The sequence below is a fragment of the Dermacentor albipictus genome, chromosome 8 (genome assembly GCF_038994185.2).
Source record: "Dermacentor albipictus isolate Rhodes 1998 colony chromosome 8, USDA_Dalb.pri_finalv2, whole genome shotgun sequence".
Classification (NCBI taxonomy): Eukaryota; Metazoa; Arthropoda; class Arachnida; order Ixodida; family Ixodidae; genus Dermacentor; species Dermacentor albipictus.
Window position 1 is genome coordinate 2,956,403 of NC_091828.1, and position 21,585 is coordinate 2,977,987.

At 44.5% G+C, this 21,585-nt stretch overlaps 1 protein-coding gene across 1 annotated transcript in view; it reads right to left on the bottom strand.

Moving 5' to 3' along the window:
• LOC139048613 (uncharacterized) overlaps positions 1-21,585 on the bottom strand; it is a 334,616-nt gene that overhangs the window by 37,891 nt on the left and 275,140 nt on the right. The gene's annotated exons all lie outside the window — the stretch shown is intronic.

Here is a 21,585-nt window from a genome sequence, read left to right on the forward strand (position 1 = left end):
TTATTTATCCCATGATATGAGTTAATAGCATGTGCATGCAGCTTATGTTTTTTTTCTTCTTTTGTGTGCTGCTCTACAGTTGGTAGGCAGAGCTCATCCTGTCGCCATTGTGTTGGCGTCGTTTTCTGCACTGATTTGAAATGCGCATGCATGCCAGCTAAGGAAGCTTGCAAACTTACTACGATTCTTTATGTAGTACTTAAGTATAATTTACTAGTCTTGGTGGAAAAATCCTATACAAAGCAACAGCTAGAATCAACACAGCTGAGAAATACAGCAGTACAGAAATACAGAAGTTGCGACTGCTCTTTTACAGACACCCGTGGAGTTTGTACTTCGCAAACACTGCCTCAACACGAAGTGTATGGCACCACAGCATTCCAGCGAGCTTAATGGTGCCGATAAATAGCAGATAGAAAGAGAACCAGGGTTCGTATTTAGAACCTGCCTGAAGTCTCGCATTCAGACTGGCAGTGCTTTCTAAAATGAATGAATGAATGAGTAAATAAATAAGTAAATAAATAAACATAAAGCTCGTACTCTAGAACTGTTCATAAGAGGGCCATCAGACAACTCCAATGCTGGGCGTACTAAATACTGGAGGCAACGATCCCACGGTGAACGACGAAAGAAATTGGGGAAGGAACCTACACACTTCCAAAAATGCATGGGTTCAATTATTGAAATAATCTTATTCAAACACTTCTAAATAAATACGTTTCAACAGCGGAAATAAAGACCTTATTAGCGTTGCCGTCTTTTTCTGAAGGTGCGATTTGTCTCTCTTGAGTCAAGCAACAAAAACAAAATAAAGAAAAGGCGCCAAGTATATGCGGCGGAGCCTTCTGAAGTGATAGTGCTGACTCTCATCATGAAAAGTAGATTGTCGACTTGGTGAGCAGATAGTAAAGTGTCATAGCGAAAAAGATTGTGAAGGGAGCAAGAAGAAAAGTTTAAAAGCACATTTCCCAGAAGGGTTCGTGTCGCCGTCCTAGCTTTAGGTCCACGTCCGATTCGCACTGGTCGTTTCTTTTTTTCCGATGACGGTTGGCAAGTGGAGGCATTTGAGTTGTGTTCATTCAGAACTCATCGTGCGACAGGACAATTCCTACCGACCTTTTCTGGCGCGTCCGTCTAATCGTGCTCGATCTTGCCGATCTCTTTCGGTGACAACCTGTTTAACTCTTCCTCTTATTAAGTGAGGCTGAGTGCCCTTTACTTCACGTCAACTGCCAAGTTTGGTGTTGAAGGGCGTTACCCCATATTGTCTTTTCTACAGACTACTTCGTAGGACGACGTTTCTAGAAAAAGTAGTTCTTGCTTCTAAATTTTTACTACGCATATTTTTTTTATTTACTTCAGTTCACTAACACGAAAGTAGTTTTATAGAGCCCTTTAAACGTTGGGTCGCCAGCGTGACTTTATCTATCTGTGTAAGGCACGTCACTGGGCAGCTATTTGACGCCTTGAAGAGCGTCAAATAGCTATCTGTATTACACGGGGCTAAGCAATTTCTCTCTATAATTTTACATTCTCCATTACAATGTCAAGTCCTTTAGTACACGCCAGTTTTGCCTTACAGTGACATTTTGTATTCCAGCAAGGTGATTCACTGCCTGCAGTTACAATGCTATGTCAGAATTTTCATACGTAAGACAATATTATGCGTTGATAGGTGTACAATTTATTTTATTTGTGGAAAACCCGCAAGAACGGCAATTCTCCGTGGAGCAGAAGACGCATGAACCAAGCCGTGTCACGTTGCTAGCGGAGCTTTGCAATGTCGCGTACACATTGCTGCGTCATAAACTGTGCTAACTGGAAGAACTGCCCACTTGTAACGAAGTTTTTCAGTTGCCGGTGCGCCTGTGCTTCTGACACCAGCGGGTATGCTGGATTCACAGCGTACGCAAGGTGTACGTGGTGCCAAACATGCTCGCAAACTGCATGCTGTCACTAGTTCGCTATGACTTTGCTCTCCAAACAGCTGAGTGATATTCTAGGCGTGAGCGTAAAAGTTCACATACATGGAGGGAGCACAGGAGAAGTAAAAGGCATTGAAAGAAAGCAAGTAAACGCTACTACTAGGCAGAGCTGCGGTTATCTATAAGCTCGCCAAATTTAACTTAGAACGTTGCCGCTATTTCTTAAAAATTAACCCCACACAACATTTTTCCAGCGGGAAACTGACGCAGGGTGCGCTGACGGTAAGCCGCATTAAGGCGACGCAGCGTCTAGACGATACTATGAAAGCAGCTGCCAATCGAATCAATACTTCTGCGATAGCGCTGTGGCTATGACGTTGCTAGAGGTGGCGGGTTGCATCCCGACCTCGGTCGCCACGTTTCGTCCATGGCGAAATGTAAGCATTCTTGTGCACTTACATTTTGGTATACGTTAACCCATTCTAGGTGGTAAAAGTTAGTCCGGAGTTCCCGACTACCCTGTGCCTTCTAGTCATATTGTAGACTTCGTCGTATATTTGCGTAATTCAGTTAATTGGCAAAATTTCTGCCGCAACTGCACAATTTAATTGCCCAGTGTGAGGCAATGACAATGCCATACTTTTCCCAGACTAAAAAAATCGCGCAAGGACAGCTCAAGCAAACGCTGTGTGCTCAGTGCTGCGCGTAGACAAACACAGCTGGTGCACGCAAGCTCAGATCTGACATCAACGCACCATTCTCGAATAGCACTAAACGCTGAAGAACTTCAACATTCGCCGTAAGCGTCACCGCCAGCTATCATCGATCAACGAACGCGCCACTGTAAGCTTCGTTTACATCAATTCCCACAGTGCGTGCGGTCCGCATAATTTTTTGGCATTGCCTCATTTCTGATAGGGTACAGATTAATCGTGGTTAATGGTAGGCCATATATCTTTCGGAGAACTGGTTGTATTACATGCACTGAATGAGGCATGGTTCAATTGGACTGAAGTTGCATGTTGGGCTTTTTGGTATATCATGATGGTCGTTATGTGACATGTCACTGAATCAATGCAACCTAGCTCCTAACGTCAGGGAACGCTGCTAGCACGTTTCCAACGTGCAAAATTTTCCGAATGCAGCTTGTTAGATGTCAGTCGAGTATGACTGGTGCACTTCTCCTCACACATGTTTCCGCAAGAACTTAATTATCTTTGCAGGAAGCGAAACGCTTGTGTCGTCTTCTTTTTTTTTTCTTCGCTGAACGTGATGAAAAGAGACTTGCGGTCCAGGTATCCGTGCAGACCTAGGCAGTAACAATTTTCCTGGTGATGTAGGCGAATATGAGCTTAGACGGGCTGAGAAGATGGTTTGGGCTAGATGGTTTTCTATTTTAGACTGTGTGATACAGTGCGAAGCGGGACAGGGGACACAGGAAAAAGCGAGGACAAGCACTTACTGCCAACTGAAATTTATTGCGTGATACAAGCTGTTATACTGGGGGTTCAAAATTAAGCTTTATGGTTTTCCTATAATTCGGCACTGGGACGGGCGCGAAGGCCACTTGTGCAAATAAGTTATGGGGTCAGCTGCCAAAGTAACTAAAATAGAATAATTACCTTTTTGTTGATTGCTGTAGGTGTGTCTGTTTTTATTGAAAAATTAGAGGCAGTCGTGTTTATGCACAGCATCAGTTGGAAGAATTATTCTGGCGTGACTGTGGGGCCAGATATTTCACTCGAAATTTTAATTGTCGTTCGCCTGATTACGCATGCAGGAAAGAGGACCGAAGCAAAGCTCCTCCCTTGCGTGACGCGGCTGTTGCGTGCGGCGGTCAGTCTGACAACATGCGGAGGCATTGGCAAAGATGATAACAGTACCCCTTCCCCTGTCGGTTGGCTCAATGAAAAAATCAAAGAACCCGGAACCGCTGTCGTAACATGCGACGGCGCCGGCTGTAACAATGGCGGCAGGTACCATGCCGAGATAATGGCGTGAGCGGAGAAGCCGCAGGGCAGTGCGCGTGTGGAATGGTGACTAAGCGAGCGGGCATGGTCCTCACTTTGGCTGCGCAAATAAAGTGACCGCTGATTTCCAAGTACTGTAAGATTTATTGAAATCAAGAGCAACAACTGCACGGCACACCCCGCTGTCATATATTGATTTCGCCAGCCGAGAGGGGAAGGGGAACAGTTATCATCTTTGCCCATGCCTCCACCCTGTCGTGAGACTAAAGGCCGCACGCAACAGCCGCTACACATGAAGGAGGAGCTTTGCGTCAGTCCTCACCCTCTTGCGTGCGTAATCATGTGAAGGACAATTAAAAGTTGGAGCCGGATATCTCGGAAAAGAGGGACGTTAGAAAAATTATTCCAACTGATACTGTGTAGAAACACGACTGCCCCTAACTTTTGGATACAAATATGCACCCTTACTGCAGTCAATAAAAACTTAATCATTCACTTTTATATTATTGGGCAGCTGACAGCGATAAGTATCACATGTCTTTTGGTCCCCCTTGCCGCGAAGCTTATTTGCACAGGTGGTGTTCGCGTGCCTCCCAGTGGCTAATTTTAAGAAAAGCATAAAGCTTAATTTTGAACACCCTGTATAGAAAAAGCCGAAGGAAAAGAACTCCATTTGCTCGACCTCGAGCTAGTGTTTTCTAATAATCATGTTTGCTCGACATATATGAACCCTGTGCGCACAAGCGACTTCTGCCCTTCTCATTAGCACACAGTAAACTTGTAAAGAGGGCTATTGTTCCTGCCTGCTTCCCTAATGTTTCGACCGGTCCTGCCACCGCGCACCAAATGGCAGGTTTCAAGCGCTAGTTACACGCCAGAAATCCTCGGGCTATCCTGACGGATTACTCGTCTCAGTAGCTTAGGCAATCAGCTGAAAAAGAAAACCTAACAGCAAAGCCATAGTCACCACAAAAAGGAGCCGTAAGCGCGTAGTGATTCCATACAAGCATCAAATCACCCATCGAGCTAAAAAAAATCGTTGAGCGGGTTGGTGTAACCGTAGTGTTTTCTACCTCTCACTAGCTTTGTTCGATATCGAAGCACCTCTATCAAGAAACAAAAAGCCCAGTCTGAAGTCAAGCACCGCAGCCCGGTATAGGAAACTCCGCTGCTTCGGCGGCAGTCAAGTCCCTCGCTAATTTCAAAGTACCGCCAATCTTTGAACTCTGCCGCTGCCGCACGAACTCCTCGCCCATTGCGCGTCCGCCCTCCCCTCGGTGGGAAGCGGTCTTGCGTCCGTTTTAACGCGACAGCGTTAAGGAGCTCGTGTCGCAGAAAAGCCGGTGTCATCGGTGTTGGCGGCATTGGCCGTGAGCGATAAATCCCAGCAGGCACTTAATGAATAAAAAACAACTTGCAAGATGGGCTGGGTGGGAATCGAACCAGGGTCTCCGGAGTGTGAGACGGAGACGCTACCACTCAGCCACGAGTTTTTTTTTCTTTATTGCTTTTTCACAAACGCGAACAAAAAGTTCAAATACACGACATGTACCTAATCTAACGATGCTTCAAAGCGGTACAAAAGCGCCTCTAGTGAATGCGACGTTGCCTTAGAAACGGGAGTGCGTCGCTTGCTCAGGCGCACATTTCGTTGCCGCGCCGAACGCGGCGTTGCTCGACGCTCACCGCGTCCCATGGGGGGCGCGTAGTCGCTGCGCCGTAGCCCATTGTCTTACACCCCTTGCCGGGTCGACGGGAGCGCTGTCGCGTTCCACTCTTGAAGGCGAAGCTTAAGCGTCCTCCAATTTTTTCTGCACGACGATTGGTCTCCCTGCCGTTGCGCATGGAAACGCGCGGATCTTGGGTTTTTCTTGTGGTTTTTTTTTTCATCCGCGCCATTTTTCTCCTCACCTCGGCTGGCTCGGCGCTTTAGCTCGGCGTAGCACACGTTCTATATAAAGTTCCTTGATAATTTGAAAGTACCGCCACTCTTTGAACTCAGCCGCCGCCGCACGACCTCCTCGGTGCTTGCGCGTCTCCGCCCCCGCGGCAACCAGTTTTGCGCCCATCTTTCCGCATGACGATTGGTCTCCATGCCCTTGGAAACACATGGATCTTGCGTTTTTTGTGTTTTTATTTTTCTTCCGTGCCATTTTTCTCCTCAGCTCGGCTGGCTCGGCACTTTAGATCGGTGGAGCAAACGTACGCTGTTTCCTGCTCTCTGTGCTAGTGCTATGCCGTGCTGTTGCGCATATAACTGCAGCAAGACGCTTGAAAATGGTTATACAGCATTTGTGATACCACATAAAAAATCGTGACGGCTTGCACAGGAAGCAGTGACTCCATAATATTGGCCGAAAGAACTTTGTTCTGACAAAGAACAATGTTGTTTGCGAGGTGAGGCGTCTTTCTTATTGCTCGTATTAAAGCACTCCCTAATGGTGCATTTTTTTAGTTCTCCCGGCCTGCTCACTAGCATTTTTGCTGCGGCAATTTATAAGTTGCAGAAAAATGGGGATGTCCTCAGTATGCATAATACTCCGGTGGGGCTCCATCACCTCGCACGTCGCCAACTCTTGTTATTCAGTCGGAAATGCAGCACTGTAGGCTGTTTCCTGCTGTGGAGAATTCTGAGCAATGATACAGCCTCTCGATCGCATTTTTCGTTATTGTTAGGACACGTTGCCTGTTTATCCAAAAATCGAAATAGCGGCTTGTAGAGGAGCTATTATTTTCAGTTTACGTCGATGTGTGAGTCAGTCATACAACAAAGGCAGCCCCTAAAAAATTTGCGGCAAGTATACCCGTGGTATTGCAGGTGATTAGCGTTAACTAGTCCATATTGCGTCTTTTTTAAGTTTTAAGGCGAAAGCCTCTAGATCTCTGTTTCAGAATCGCGTTGTGAACAGAAAATATCACGTGACGCAGGAAGGCCAGAAACGACCCAAAGCATGTCCAGCCGTGTATAAGAGATTACATATTAGTCAATTAGTTAATCATGCATTAGTGATTGAATTAGGGCGGACTAGAGAAGATAAATATTGATTATGATGTATTAAAGAAGATGAAGGTGTATTTGGGTGTATGAGTGTGAATTAAGATTCATGAACCAGGATTATGGTGGAATAAAGAATAATAAGGTGAATTAAGGGGATTAAGGGTGTATAAAGGAGGATTCAGGTGCATGTTCAATGAATAAGGCGTATTAAAAGAATTTGGGTGGATGAAAGCAATAATGTTCATTAGGATGGATTAGGGCGAACTAGGCTGATGAAAAAATACGACCGATAAAGGTGGATTAAGGAGAATTAATGTGGAATAGGGTGGCAGAAGGGTGATGGAGGTGGATTAGGGTGAAATACAGTAGGCTTTAAAAGACTTTTGCATTCGCGTCTCTTAGGCGTTACCTAAAGACACCTTGGATTTCTTTTATTTGCTTTGAGCTGCACTTGCACGCACGCATGAGTGGGCGACAATTATTATTTGGTTTTCTGATGGATACAGGAAATGTGCAGGATTTGTTCACATGATCACGCACACTTGCTGTTGATATCGATATTTAGGCGGAGGCCTGGAATCTTCGGTTTATTAGCGAATGTTTCAGAACAACTTTTTGCGGTTTTTTTCTGTAGCGAAACGTTTTCTATTGATTCAACACGATCCGGAATCATTGCATCAATGCGCTTTGATTACGAAGGTTGAGCAATCAATCGTGATTGCGGTCATGAAGTAGAAATGCAAGAAATATTCTGCAGGCAATAATGTTTAGCACCGCAACGTATTTCATCCTATTCCACTGTAATCCTCCTTCATCTACCTTAATCCGCCCCAATCCTCTTTAATGCACCTTCATCGACCTTCATTCTTCTTAACACACCTTATTCCTCCTTAATAAATTTATTCTATATATATGGAGTCACTAATCAATCAATAATTAACTTTCCTAGTCAGTAATAATCTCTTATACACCTCTGGACATGCTTTGGTTCGCTTCCGGCATTCCTTGAGTCACGTGATATTTCGAATACCTTACAACGCGACCTTGAAGCAGAGATCTAAGGCTTTGGCTTAATAAGCCACATGAAGAGAGATGTGCCACAAGCAATACTAGTTCAGACGCTCAAAGTAAAGCATCCCATCATGTGGCAGAAAAAAATGTCTGCAGTATCGATCTCGCCTCAAAGCTCCTTTTACATCAGTATGCCCCGTTCATACGGCGTTAGCAAACAGCCAACCTACACAGAAACGTTACCTTGAGCATTATCGATGTAGTTAGCAGCATTTCTCAAAATTTTCGACACCACTGGGCCGTGAAACTGGTCCAAACTGGTCCAGAATGCTGCGGCCAGTCCACGGGAGCAAAGGTGAAAAGGCGAGGATAATCAAGTAGGAAAGCGCCGCAGGGAGGAGAGTGTCGCTACTTTCAAATTATCTAGGGGCTTTAAGAGGCCGAGATAATTGGTGCCATCTATCAGGAGGGCGGGAAAGCAACACCGCTTCCCTTGCACGGCCTCCAAGATCAGCGCGCGCCCACGTGCGCCGATCCAGGAGGCCGTGCCCTATCGTCGCTTCTCTCAACTCCTCTCCTCTTGCCCTCCCTAGCAACTCCCTCACATTCGACGGTCTCCGCACGCGCCCGCGGGCCCGGCGCCAGTTAAGCCCGCTGCATTAAGTTTCATGTTTCGTTTTCTGCAATCAGTAGCAAGCGTGCGCTGCGGTGCGTTGATCGGCGTGGGCAGTTTCGTGGTCCTCGATAGCTATGTGTTTGTGTTCCGCGTTGCTTCACTCTTTTCGCGACTCACACAACTCGTGCATCGTGCAGTGGTGCACGAATACCTCAAAGGCAAGCCCTCCAAGGTTCTTTCGGGGGCCGACAGGCAACATTTGAGCACGCAAAGCCATGGACATAAGAACACGCACGTACACGAACACGGCCCCGTGCATATGTGTGCTCCACGTGTCTCCGGACGTCGTTGCGCCTAGATTGTGCTACATTTACCTCTTACCGATAGAGAGCTGATAAATAAATGTTCCTAATCATTTTCACTTGGCCTATGGCTTGTTTTACTGTACCAAGTGTTATTCTGCAGCTTGCCCAGGTTTCCATTCCACCCTCAGTGATTTTTCTGTCACCGTTCTACAAACGTACTATCAGCTGAAAAAATACTGTGCGTGTTTATGTATTGTTACGTCCAAGCTCGTCAAAAGGCCGCGGGGATGAAGAAGAGAAGGGAAGAGGAGAACGAAGTCTGTGCAGCGGTCCTTCCTGTTGTTCGTAGCGTGCGGTTCTTGCTCTCGCACGCCTAAATAAACCCCTTTTCCCCGTGCTTGTAACAAATTGGGCAGTAACAATTGGGCCAGATGGGGCCGTGGTTGGGCGTTTCCGACATTGCCACTGTATGCAGCTGGCGACAGTATTATCTCAGTAATTGCCGGCAGAAAAACCACGCGAACAACCTTCTGGTGTAGGCATGAAGCGCTTTTTCTTCTGGATAGCATGAGCATTGCGAATATCCTATATGCATATTTTTCAGTTCGTGTTTATTACACAAAGGAGTACCCAGCACTATGACTTAGTGCCTCAAGCTACGTACTTTTACTGCGAAGCATTGCATTCGTGGTAAAAGTGGTGTTGTTGGCTGATTTCACCTGGTCTTTGATTGAACAATGGGACTTTCTGCGAATGTTTTCTATGTGCTGCTCCTAAATCTGACTTCTTCTGCTCCCCCTTGCCACCGTTACTAAAGTTGTGGCCAAAGGCTATATAATGTGATAATCGGTACTGCGTTTTAGTACAATGTTATTTTTGTTCTGCCATGTTTTTTTTCATTTTGCTCTGTAGTAATGAACATCTGGCGCATTTCGTATACTTTCTTGCAGGTTTGTACGCTATTGTTTTTTACTTGGTATGGCTGTCAATAAAACAATCTTAGTAGTTTATTATACTTTGAGGGTATTTAGCATGTCATTGTTTTTGCCATTACCAGTGAATCTTCCTTTCTGTAGTTGTCATGACTATGTCATGCAGATTTGTGCAATACCTGAGTGAGTATAACGAAGCTCTCAGTGCGCATATCAAAAGTTCTTCTACATTTTGGTCTTAAGAGAATTATAGAAATATCTTTTATATATGTACATGAAACAGCCTTCGCGTTTTCTTGAGTTTTATTGTTTTGTCATTGTTTTGTTATTTGACAGTCTGTGAAGTTTAGTTGCGGAAGAGATCAGCAATTTACAATAGGCAGCGAGGCACTGGAAGTCGTAAGGGAATACATCTACTTAGGGCAGGTAGTGACGGCGGATCCGGATCATGAGAGGGAAATAATCAGAAGAATGAGAATGGGCTGGGGTGCGTTTGGGAGTTATTCTCAGATCATGAACAGCAGGTTGCCATTATCCCTCAAGAGAAAAGTATATAATAGCTGTGTCTCACCAGTACTCACCTACGGGGCAGAAACCTGTAGGCTTACGAAAAGGGTTCTACTCAAATTGAGGACGACGCAACGAGCTATGGAAAGAAAAATGATAGTTGTAACTTTAAGGGATAAGAAAAGAGCAGATTGGGTGAGGGAACAAACGCGAGTTAATGACATCTTAGTTGAAATCAAGAAAAAGAAATGGGCATGGGCAGGACATGTAATGAGAAGGGAAGATAACCGATGGTCATTAAGGGTTACGGAATGGATTCCAATGGAAGGGAAGCGTAGTAGAGGGCGGCAGAAAGTTAGGTGGGCGGATGAGATGAAGAAGTTTGCAGGGACGAAATGGCCACAATTAGTACATGACCGGGGTTGTTGGAGAAGTATGGGAGAGGCCTTTGCCCTACAGTCGGCGTAACCAGGCTGATGATGATGATGAAGTTTAGTGTTGTTTAGTAGTCATGCACATGTCATGAATTTTTCACCTTTGTTCATTTCCTTAGCCTGTATCATGCCAAGTTATGCGAAAATATTCGTCTTCGGAAACGGCAGTCAATAAAACGAGGCCGAAGGTGTGTTGTGTTGAAAGTGGAACATAAGTATCTCCTGGAATATGCTGGCATATTGAAAGTGTGGACAAGAGTGCGCGCGTGCTAACGCATAGAGAACCCACGGCGCACCACGCGCCAGTTCGCATACAATGCCTGGGGTAGCACGCGCGCGCGTTAGAAAGAAAAATATACGCAAACCCGTGCTGTGGACAGGCAACAAGAAAGCAAAAGTGAAAGGGCGCGGGGCATGGCGAAGCGTGGAAAGGGTGCGGAGTGGGTTGTTATAATAAAAAAAAGCAAAATAAAGAACGCTAGTGTGAGGAGGTGCCCCAGGGCTGCTGTTTCTGTTGACATGACAACGTAAACAGGGGCGTAGCCAGGGGGGGGGGGGGGGGGGGGGCTTATGGGGCTTCAGCCCCCCCCCGAAATTTTTTCGTGCTGTCCATGCACCGCCGATCAAAACGACCCCCGGCGCCGAAAATCACTCTGGATTTTGTCTAGAATGTCTTTTTGACGCTCGAAAAGACATTTAACCGCGAAGATTGCGAACTCGGGCTGGATTTCGTGGCAACGCCCATACATCGGCAGTCATATAATGCCAAGCAGTCCCATCCGAGCACAAAGTTTCAAGGGAGCTTTGATGGTGAGCGGGCTCGCCGCGGCATCTCACTGAGGCCACGGAATCTATGGAGCGCATGGATATCAATTGCGAAACTTTATGGGTATAAATATCATAAGCTCTTGATGTCAAACGTGCATCGACATTTCCAAAGTTGTGCTTTAAATTTTCAATTGCGGAACTTTGTGGGTTTAAAGTTGTGATAAACATTTGACGCCAAAGGTTCATTGACTTTTCTAAAGTCTTACATCGGAACATACAACGAGATAAGCCAAATCAGCACACTAGCAGACCAGTTGACAAAGCACGCAGCGAGGTCCAATGAGACGATGCGTTGGGGTGGTTCATTTGTGCCGTCATGTCACATAAAAAGATATCAACATTTTTTTTAACCTACGCCAGAACATCCATGTCATGATACTAAAGCCAGCCAAAGTAACTACGTTCTTATTTATTTTTTCTACTTTGTCTTTTATTCGCCGAGGACACATTGAGCCTCTTCAATTTTTTTTTGTTCTCGCTACCCTACCCGCGGGCTGCCAGAGCGAGCCAGAGCGCATATGTTTTTCTCGTATGGCACCAACCACTGCGCGGTGCACTTCGGTGGGCGTTCGGTTTGCTCTGGCCGAGTGGATTTTCACCTGACAGAGTTTTGGAAGCTTTCTGGCTAGCAGACTAGAACAAAAAAAACAAAGGTCGCTCACCGCCATCACTGCGGGGACTTGAAGGATTGCACCGCGTTCCTTGAGCGGAACCTTTCCGGAAAGTCTTGTTTCGCCGGTGTAGGATACTGAGCAGTATGCGTATGGTTCTCAGTGGGCCAATTGTCTCATGTTTTCTTCGGTATTAATTCCGTAGCCCCATTAGTTGCCCGAAGTAGGCATTCGATTCTGGCCAACATACTTTCCTGTGCGTTCTTTTTTCATTTCGGTGCCTCCGCCCCACAGAAAAAAAAATACATTGTTGCGGCGCAGCGAATTGTCGCATGGTGAAAGTTCGATTTTGATACTTCTTTTGCGGAAAGTAATGGGCGACGGGACGCTTCAGTTGCCGGATACGTTTATTATATTATTGCGAAAGCAATTATATGGACACTCCAGGCGCATTCCTGCCATCGCCCTCATGTTTCGTATAAAGTCCAAGGGTGATAAAATCGTGACCACGCGCTGCATGCTGTATGTGCGAGTGAAAGCGTAGGAGGGGAGGTGGAATGGGTGAGCCGACGATGGTGGCTCAGTCTTGTGTGCGCAAAGGAGAAAAGCGGGGAGCAAGCGCACCGCCTTCCGTCGTGCGCAATACATCGGGGGGAGTGGATGGAATGGGGGCGGAATCTAGGATTCTGTGAATCTATGATTGTGCAACATGTTTATTTGCCTTGTTTGACGCATTACATACAGTTACTTTTTCTTACATACATAGACTCATTGGAGACTTATACGTATACTTAAATATCTTGTTGCGAGGTTTTGTGTATACATGCAGTGAACTTTGTTTCCAGTGACACTTTTTTGTCCTTTATCAAGCCGTATTTTCGCATTTGTATATCCCATTGTATCTTTGCATTTCTAATGTACGAGGGTGAGTCAAATGAAAGTGCGCCTACCCTAACCGCGCAATAATTTTTCGGTTCATTTTCTGCGAGGCATGCGCTAGGAGAACCGCATGTCTCATTTACAAAAGTGACACGCAGGTGTGAAGATAACTGTTCTTTAATGCTCTCATACACTGGATTGAATATGGTTGCGTCGCATAATGGACACTTCAAAAGGTGAACAGCTCGGTGTCGCGAAGTTTTTGACAGCTAAAGGTGTTTCCAAAACAGAAATTAATCGCCGTATGGCTGCCGTTTACGTTGAACGCGGCATTTCATTGACCACTGTGAAGCGTTGGAGCAAACGGTTTAAAGGACGTTGTAAAGACATTCCAAGACAGGGCCAAAACCATCGTGCAATCACCTCCCACACAATTTCAAAGGTTCATGAGCTGATGAAACAAGAGGGGAGCATAAGAATCGATGAACTGGCAGACCATCTGAACATCAGTCACGGTTCGGTTCACGCCATAATTCATGAGCTTCTCGGTTATCGGCTCTTTGGTGCGCAATGGTTCCCCAAGATATTGATCCATCACGAGAAGACGGAGAAGTTTCGCGCTGCCTTGACTCATCTGATCGGATATCACACCGAGGATGACGACTTCTTGTTTGCATTTGTGATCGGGGACGAACCTTGATGCCACTACTAGGAGCCTGAAACACGACGGCAAAGCTTACAGTGGAAACATCCGAATTTACCACGCCCAAAGAACGCAAAGGCCATCATTACCGCTGGAAAGGTGTTGTTGACTTTTTTTTCGGTCGTCAGGGTCCATTACTGACAGAATTTGCTAAATCTTGAGAGGCTATCAATTGTTTCCGATATTGTGAAACGCCAGAACGGCAGTGTGTCGCAATCAAGAACGAACAACGTGGAAAATTGACGAATGGGGTCATCTTGTTCCACGACAATGCCTGTCCCCACGTCGCTTATATGGTTAATACAAAACTGGCAGAATTCAAGTGGGAAACGCTGCAGCATCCGCCATACAGCTCAGACCTGTCACCTTGCGACTTCTACATTTTGGGGCAGCCGAAAAAACAGCTCAAGGGAACCAGATACAGACTTTTTGAAGCAGCAACCCAAGGACTTTTATAAGACGGGAATCGCGCGACTCGTTAGTCAATGGGACAAATGTCTAAATTCTCATGAAGACTACTTTTAAATAAAGTACCCCGTTGTTGGCTCATGTTCATTTGACTTGCCCTCGTATATCTTGCAGAATTCCTGCTTTTTATACATGCCCTCTGTTGCGACTATGATTTCGGTGCAATTACTCACGATACACGACCAGTGACAGCCGCTCCTGTGTAATACATTGGAACAAACGACAGCGTCATTGAGATTTTTCACTGGCCATTGCATATATACAAGAATGTAAGCACGGTTCTTGAATGACAAAGTTTGGTTAACATGTTTGTCCTCAACTTGTTCAGTTCATTGCCTTTTAATTTTTCATATCAGTGGCTTGCACTGCTTTCCTGGTTTCGAACTGATATAGTTCTAAAGTTCGTGTGATATTTTCTTTACTTAAATAGACAAAAATATGGAAGCATTGATACCAGTTATTTTGGGCAAAATTTTTGGCACATACGAGTATATGCTTTTATGAAAAAATACATATTTTATTGTTTTGACTTTGCATCTTTGCAATGACAATGCAGTTATTATTCATGGATTTGATCCCTTGACAAATTGTTTAAGAAGAAGCTTTAGCTCGGGCCCAATCCGACACGGCCTATTCAAATACTTGTAAAACGCAGAAACGCTCTTCTTAGATAATCCTGCTAATCGCTTTTGTTGAAATTCGTTGCATTTGAGAGAGAAAGTTAAATCCTAGTTCTGTTGGAAACACAACTTCGATTTAGGGCCTGAATTTTGTTTAAAATATTTTGAAAAATACGAAAGTTTGAAAAAATAGAAGCACGACGTTTACAAACTAATAGCTATGCATGAAGAACAGACATTGTGGTTCTGTAAACGGCATCTATTATAACAGTCAAAGCGGACAAGTTTGCTATGTCAATTTGTATTTACGTGAATTGGTTACGTTGTGTACAAGGGTTCTGCACAAGCCGTATTTCCACAATACTAAATTTTTTTCGGTTCATGTGTAACATATCCATTTTGTCCTCTGTAGATGTACTATTAGATGCAATTAACAGAATTGTGATATCATGTTTCATTGTTGAGTCACGGAGGTTTAAACTTGATAGTTTCGTTTTCTGAAAATTTTCGATTTGGCCAATTTTTAGTAAATAATTGACCACCGCAATAAAAAATTCGAAACCAGTAGTCACTAGAATTAAACGTTTTCTTTTAAATGCAACAAACCTCCTCAAATTTGGTGAAGTGGTTGCAGGGAAAAACGAATTCCCCTTCTACATGTATTTAAATAGGAGCACCCGAGCTAAAGCTTCCTCGAACAAAATTTCTGGCTACGCCACTGGCCCCATACATACATATATATATATATATATATATATATATATATATATGAGGCCAGCGGCGTAGCCCCCCCCCGAACAAAATTTCTGGCTATGCCACTGAATGTAAACAATTGTGCGCTCCGCCATTTTGACAAAGGATTGCTCTCCTGCTATGGCCGTAACTGAAGGGGACCTTGGCGCTAAAGTCGAAAGAGCGTCCGCTTGAAAACAGTCAATGGCATGCATGCAGAGATTCATTCTTGGACCGCGACCGTAACGTGGATTGTGTGCAGGGGGTTGTGTGCAGAATCCCCTTGAAATGTGGCGTATGCTACGTAGGTCAGACAGGCAAGTGTCTGAACAATCATCTGCGTGAAAATGCGACTAAAGTTAAGAATGGAGAGGAAAGTTACATGGGCCTGCATTGCAGCGCATACGGATGTACATCTCTATCTCGAATGACAAAAGTAATCTTCACACATACTGACGTTTGAACGCGCATCATCGTTGAATCGGCTGCCAGGGCCCATGAAGTATGCCCATCCTGGCCATCCCTGGCCTTATCACCAAGGGAGATGGCATTGTTAGACAACGGCAGCGCGAACAGCGAGCAGTGATGGTATCCTTGTAATGATTTTCATTCTTATTGTTTGTTTTTCACACATATATCTTGATGTCGTTTTCGGTCTGTTTTTCTATATCACACTTTGTATCGGACAATAAAATTTCAGTTGGCAGCAAGCGCTTATCCTCGATTTTTTTCTGGGTCTGCCGTCCCGCTTCGCGCTGTACTACACAGTCTGAAGATGAGCCCATCGGAAGCAACACTTCGAAATGCGGCGTTGTGCTGCGCCGCATTGTGATGAAAATGAAGCGCAAAATTGTGAATTAAAAGGAAGCCTTAGTTCTGGGCCTCCCATCTAAACACATGGGAAATAAGAAATTATTTTTATAGGAAACCCACCGCAACAAATTTAATGAAAAGAAAATATCAAAATATAATAAGTGTTGGTAGCATACATTTTTTAATCGGGCCGTCAATGTTTGAATAAAAAGCCCTGTGAACAAAAAGTATTAAGCAATACTGAACTATCGCGTTTAGATCTGTATAACTCAGCAGTGAATAACTATATAACAAATCTATCAATTCCATCTGCTAGTACACCTAAACCAGATGAAATTGATGCATTATGCGTGGCAGTCAAATAAATCACTTTTGCAAATCTTTTGTAAACAATATAACGAATGCACGAGAAATACTAACTGATAAAACAAGTTTCTCTGCTTTAGCAGCCCACACGGATGCAGTTTAGAGCATTTAGATATCTGTTATTGGTGCGCAGCGGCAATTTTCCGAACTTCGTTGCTCAATATTTTTTAAGTCAACAAGTTTTCGAAATAGAATTTTGGAAAATCTGGGATTTAAATCGATGTTCTGCTATTTCAATAGTCCCTAGAATCTAAAGTCTCCCTCAATTGCGCGACAATTATCTAAAGTCTACCAAGTGTGTATCTCAGAAAAGCACTTCTCCGTTTTAGACGCATTCCGATAGGCTGCATCACTGTTAGGCCCGAGCTCCTAAGCGAACATTTTTGTACAAACTGTGTCTCATGGTTTTTAACGTGACAGCGTTAAGGAGTTCATGTCGCAGAAAAGCCGGTGTCGTTGGTGTCGGCGGCCTTGGCCGTGAGCGATAAATTCAGGCAGGCACTTCATGAATAAAAAAACAACTTGCAAGATGGGCTGGGTAGGAATCGAACCAGGATCTGCGGAGTGTGAGAGGGAGACGCTACCACTCAGCCACGAGTTTTCTTTTCTTTGTTACCTTGATTTCAACACCACTCAAACGCTTACAAAGTAGGTCACTTGGTGCAGAAAATTAATATTACATCACTTCGACCAACTATACATATTTAAGAGGCACTCAAAGAGGATATCACAGACACCAAAGTGTCAAGCTCCAGAAAACACTCTGGCGGTTCAATCATGTGCTTGAGGACATCACGTGTGTACTTAAGACTTTCATTTAGGTGTGCCCTCGCAGACCCTTCATCTACGCGGGCATTCCTGACATCCATACGCGTTTTCCATACGCTGCTCATACACAAAAGCATTATCAAGTCAGCCGGCACTCCCCCTGTGTCTGCACACGGTAAGAGACGAATACCGAAAGGACTTAACGGCAGGTCTTTCTTCAGAATTCGTTTGAGAACATCCCACAAGAAAACTGAGTTATGGCAATCCAAGAAGACGTGCTCAATAGTTTCAGGTTTCTTACATATGATGCAGTTAACAGACCATGGAACAAAGAAGCCCTTGCTTTGCAGCCATGGCTTCACAAGGAGAGTGCCCAAATGAAATTGAAAAAAGAAGGTTTTCGCTGAAGATCTAACCGGTATTTTTCTAACGCGTTTCAGCACATTGCGTTCAGGCCCTAAGTTATACATCATACGGTAAACAGGATGCGGCAAGAAAACATCAACCAGATCACTATAAAGTTTCTTACGCGTCACTGAAGTCAAAAATTCATACGAAAAATGCGCTTTGAATAAAGAAAAGGACATAACTTCCCTCAGAAAGCCAGTTGGTGTTCGAGTACGTTCATTTGTTGATGAGGCAACCCACTCAGGCAAAGAAGAACTCAATCTCACTTGAATAACAGTACGCAGAAATATATCACTTTGGTCCCTTAAGGAAAAGAACGAACTAACAATCTGTTTCAAAAACAAATGTGTTAATCCTAATCCTCTATTCTTCACCGAATGAAACAAGCTACACCGGCTAGTTCTCGCCCAAGTGGATCCCCATATATATACCGCAAACACTCTGTGAAGTTTCCGCACCGAAATCCTTGCCATGCATAACACTTGCAGTACATAATACACCTTTGTAACTAAAAACAAATTGCAAAGACTAGCTCTTGAAAACATCGAAAAATTATGCCCGCCCCACTTTTCTGTCTGATCTTTAACTCTTCTTACTTCTTCGATCCAATACGCGGCACTGTCAAGATAATGTTGTAATGGCATCCCAAGATATTTTCCAGGGGTAACGCTCCAGTTCATATTGCAAAAATATTCGGGTACCTGTGTCCAGCTGCCGTGCCATAAACCTAGGCACTTAGTCCAGCTGACAACACTTCCAGTTGCGGTGCAAAAAGAAACAACCTCTTTCATAGTGTTATTCCCGCTTTCTGCATCACGGCAGAAAATTGACACGTCATCTGCATAAGCCAGAACTCTAGTCTCAATTCCTGCGTAGATAAAGCCACGAATAGATTGGATTTTAAATATTTTCAAACAGAAAGGCTCCAAATACAAGGCAAATAAAAGAGGTGACAAACAGCATCCTTCTTTTACTGATGACTCCACTTTTATACTGGCGCCTAATTTCCTATTAAATACTAACTTTGCAGTGCAATCTTTGTACACCATTCTTACTCCATCTGTTATCACTGCACCGGCTTTAACATGTTCTAAGATCAAAAAGACTGGAGGACGCTTAAGCTTCGCATTCAAGAGTGGAACGCGACAGCGTTCCCGTCGACCCAGCAAGGGATGTAAGACAATGGGCTACGGCGCAGCGAACACGCGCCCCGCATCGGACGCGGTGAGCGTCGAGCAACGCAGCGTTCGGGACGGCAACGAAATGTGCGCCTGAGCAAGCGACGCACGCCTGAGCCTTAGAACAGCTCGTTTCTAAGGCAACACCGCATTCACTAGAGGTGGCGCGTTTGTACCGCTTTGAAGCATGGAACTCGTGGCTCAGTGGCCTCCATAGTCTTTGGAGGACACGGATGGCGGTAACGCATGCCGATGTGAATGCGCGCCGAGCACGAGAAAATTTCGTTGAAAGCATTATTTTCATACGTGAGATATATCGTGCACAAGCAGATCCGCCTGACTGGTTGGGTAATCTTGATGAATTAGTGAGTTTCAAGCAATTTTAGCTTGTCACGTTGGTCCAAGTAGTCCAACGTGTTTTTATGTATGTATGTATGTCATTTTGTGAATAAACAAAAAAAAAACTCGTGGCTCAGTGGTAGCGCGTCCGTCTCACACTCCGGAGACCCTGGTTCGATTCCCACCCAGCCCATCTTGCAAGTTGTTTTTTATTCATGAAGTGCCTGCTGGGATTTATCGCTCACAGCCAACGCCGCCAACACCGATGCCGACGACACCGGCTTTTCTGCGACATGACCTCCTTAAAGCTGTCGCGTTAAAATATGACATCGTGGATGACTCTGTCAAAAGCCTTTTCAAGGTCAATTTGTATCATAGCGACTCTGTCCTCTCTTTCATCGCAGCATTACAATATGGTCCTTGCCGTATGTATATTCGAAAAGATCGATCTGCCTTTGATACCGCATGTCTGATGCTGATGGGGGCCCACAAGTTCTTTTATAACGGTCTGCAATCGTCGCACCAGTACTTTAGTGCAAACTTTGTAGTCCGTATTCGTCAAGCTTATTGGTCTGTAGGCTTCAACCGCCATAAGTCGTGCAGGCTCTTTTGCTTTAGGAACTAGAATAACGTGCGATGTCCGAAAAGAAGGAGGTGCTTCCTTATTCTCGTACATCTCCCTTATCACGCGATGTAATGCTACAGCCATTTCACTTTTAAATCAGTTATAGGAAGCCCCTTCCAGACCATCAGGCCCCGGTGACTTGCCAGGACTAAGTTCGTCAATCGCATCCTCAACTTATGAAAGGCTCATTGGTCTGTCGAGCGCTTCGCAGACCTCGTCTGATAATGTTGGCATTAGTGGCAAGAAGTCAGTTCTATACCTTTCGATATCACATGTCTTTTTCCCAATCAAACTTTCATAATAAGACTCTGAAGCGTGTTCAATCATTCTAACGTCACTAGTGACTTCCCCTTGATAAGGTATTTCTATTATTTCTTTGGAAATCACGTGTTTCTTCTCGTCACTGATTGCTCGCTTGGTAGGCGTCTCCCCCATCCATAAACTCTCCGCCCTTGCCCTTAATACCGCACCCCTGTACTTTTCTTCATCCATGACTTCAGGTTGAGACTTCACTTCTTTGATTTCTTTCCAAAATAAGCCAGGCGAAGAGCTTTCTGCGCTGAGCATGCATTTTGGCCTAAGGTGTAATTCCTTCTCACGCTCTTTTTCTTTGTGATAGACTACGCATGCTCTTTCAATCGCGGTTAATTTAAAGTCTCTTTTGAAGAGTTCCCATTCTGCAATGAAGATCACAGACGTAGTTATGCTGAGCAAATTTTCGAGCTTTTCTTGAACTGCTTTTTGAAAAACGTCGTCTTGCAAAAGGTTATCATTTAGCTTCCATAAGTCCAAGCTGAATTTCGATGGTTTTCGTTTCTTTCCTATGGTTGACATAACGAGGCAATGATCGCTAAAACTAACATGTAGCACTTGATAACTTGAAAATAACGGTACAAAGGTTAACGGAGCATAAATTATGTCTCGCCTGCCATGACACTGACCTTGATAGTGCGTATACATGGTATGATTTCCGCTTGACAACACATAACCAATATCTTCAAGCTCTTGTTGCCTTACAATCGAACTTAAAAGCAACGCACTTTTATCACAAACACTAGTCAACTTAGATTTATCTTCTGGAAAGCAAACACAATTAAAATCACCCAGTAATATGACATGTCTTTCACAATTCAAGTACTCCTGAATATCACCAAAAAATACTTCCCGCTCCCGTGCTACGTTCGGAGCATAAACACATAAAGTCCTCCAAGGCATCTCTGCAAAAGTAAAATCGCAGAGGACCATTCTACCATCCTCGGATGACGTGATGGCTTCAACTACAACAATACTGCTACGCAAAAGAATAAGGCAGCCCCCAGACCTAGCCGCCACATGACATACACTTACGGTATGTCTAGGGCGGAAAACGTTAACCATTTGCTCCGTGCATTCATCAGTTGCAATTTTTGTTTCTTGAATGGCCAATAAGTCAATATTATTTTCAGTAAGAATACGGTTAACTTGGCATTGCCTTCTACGCCCGCTAAGTCCCCGCACGTTCAACGTCGCGACACAAAGAGCAGTCGAAAAATTAGCTACCATTTACCGG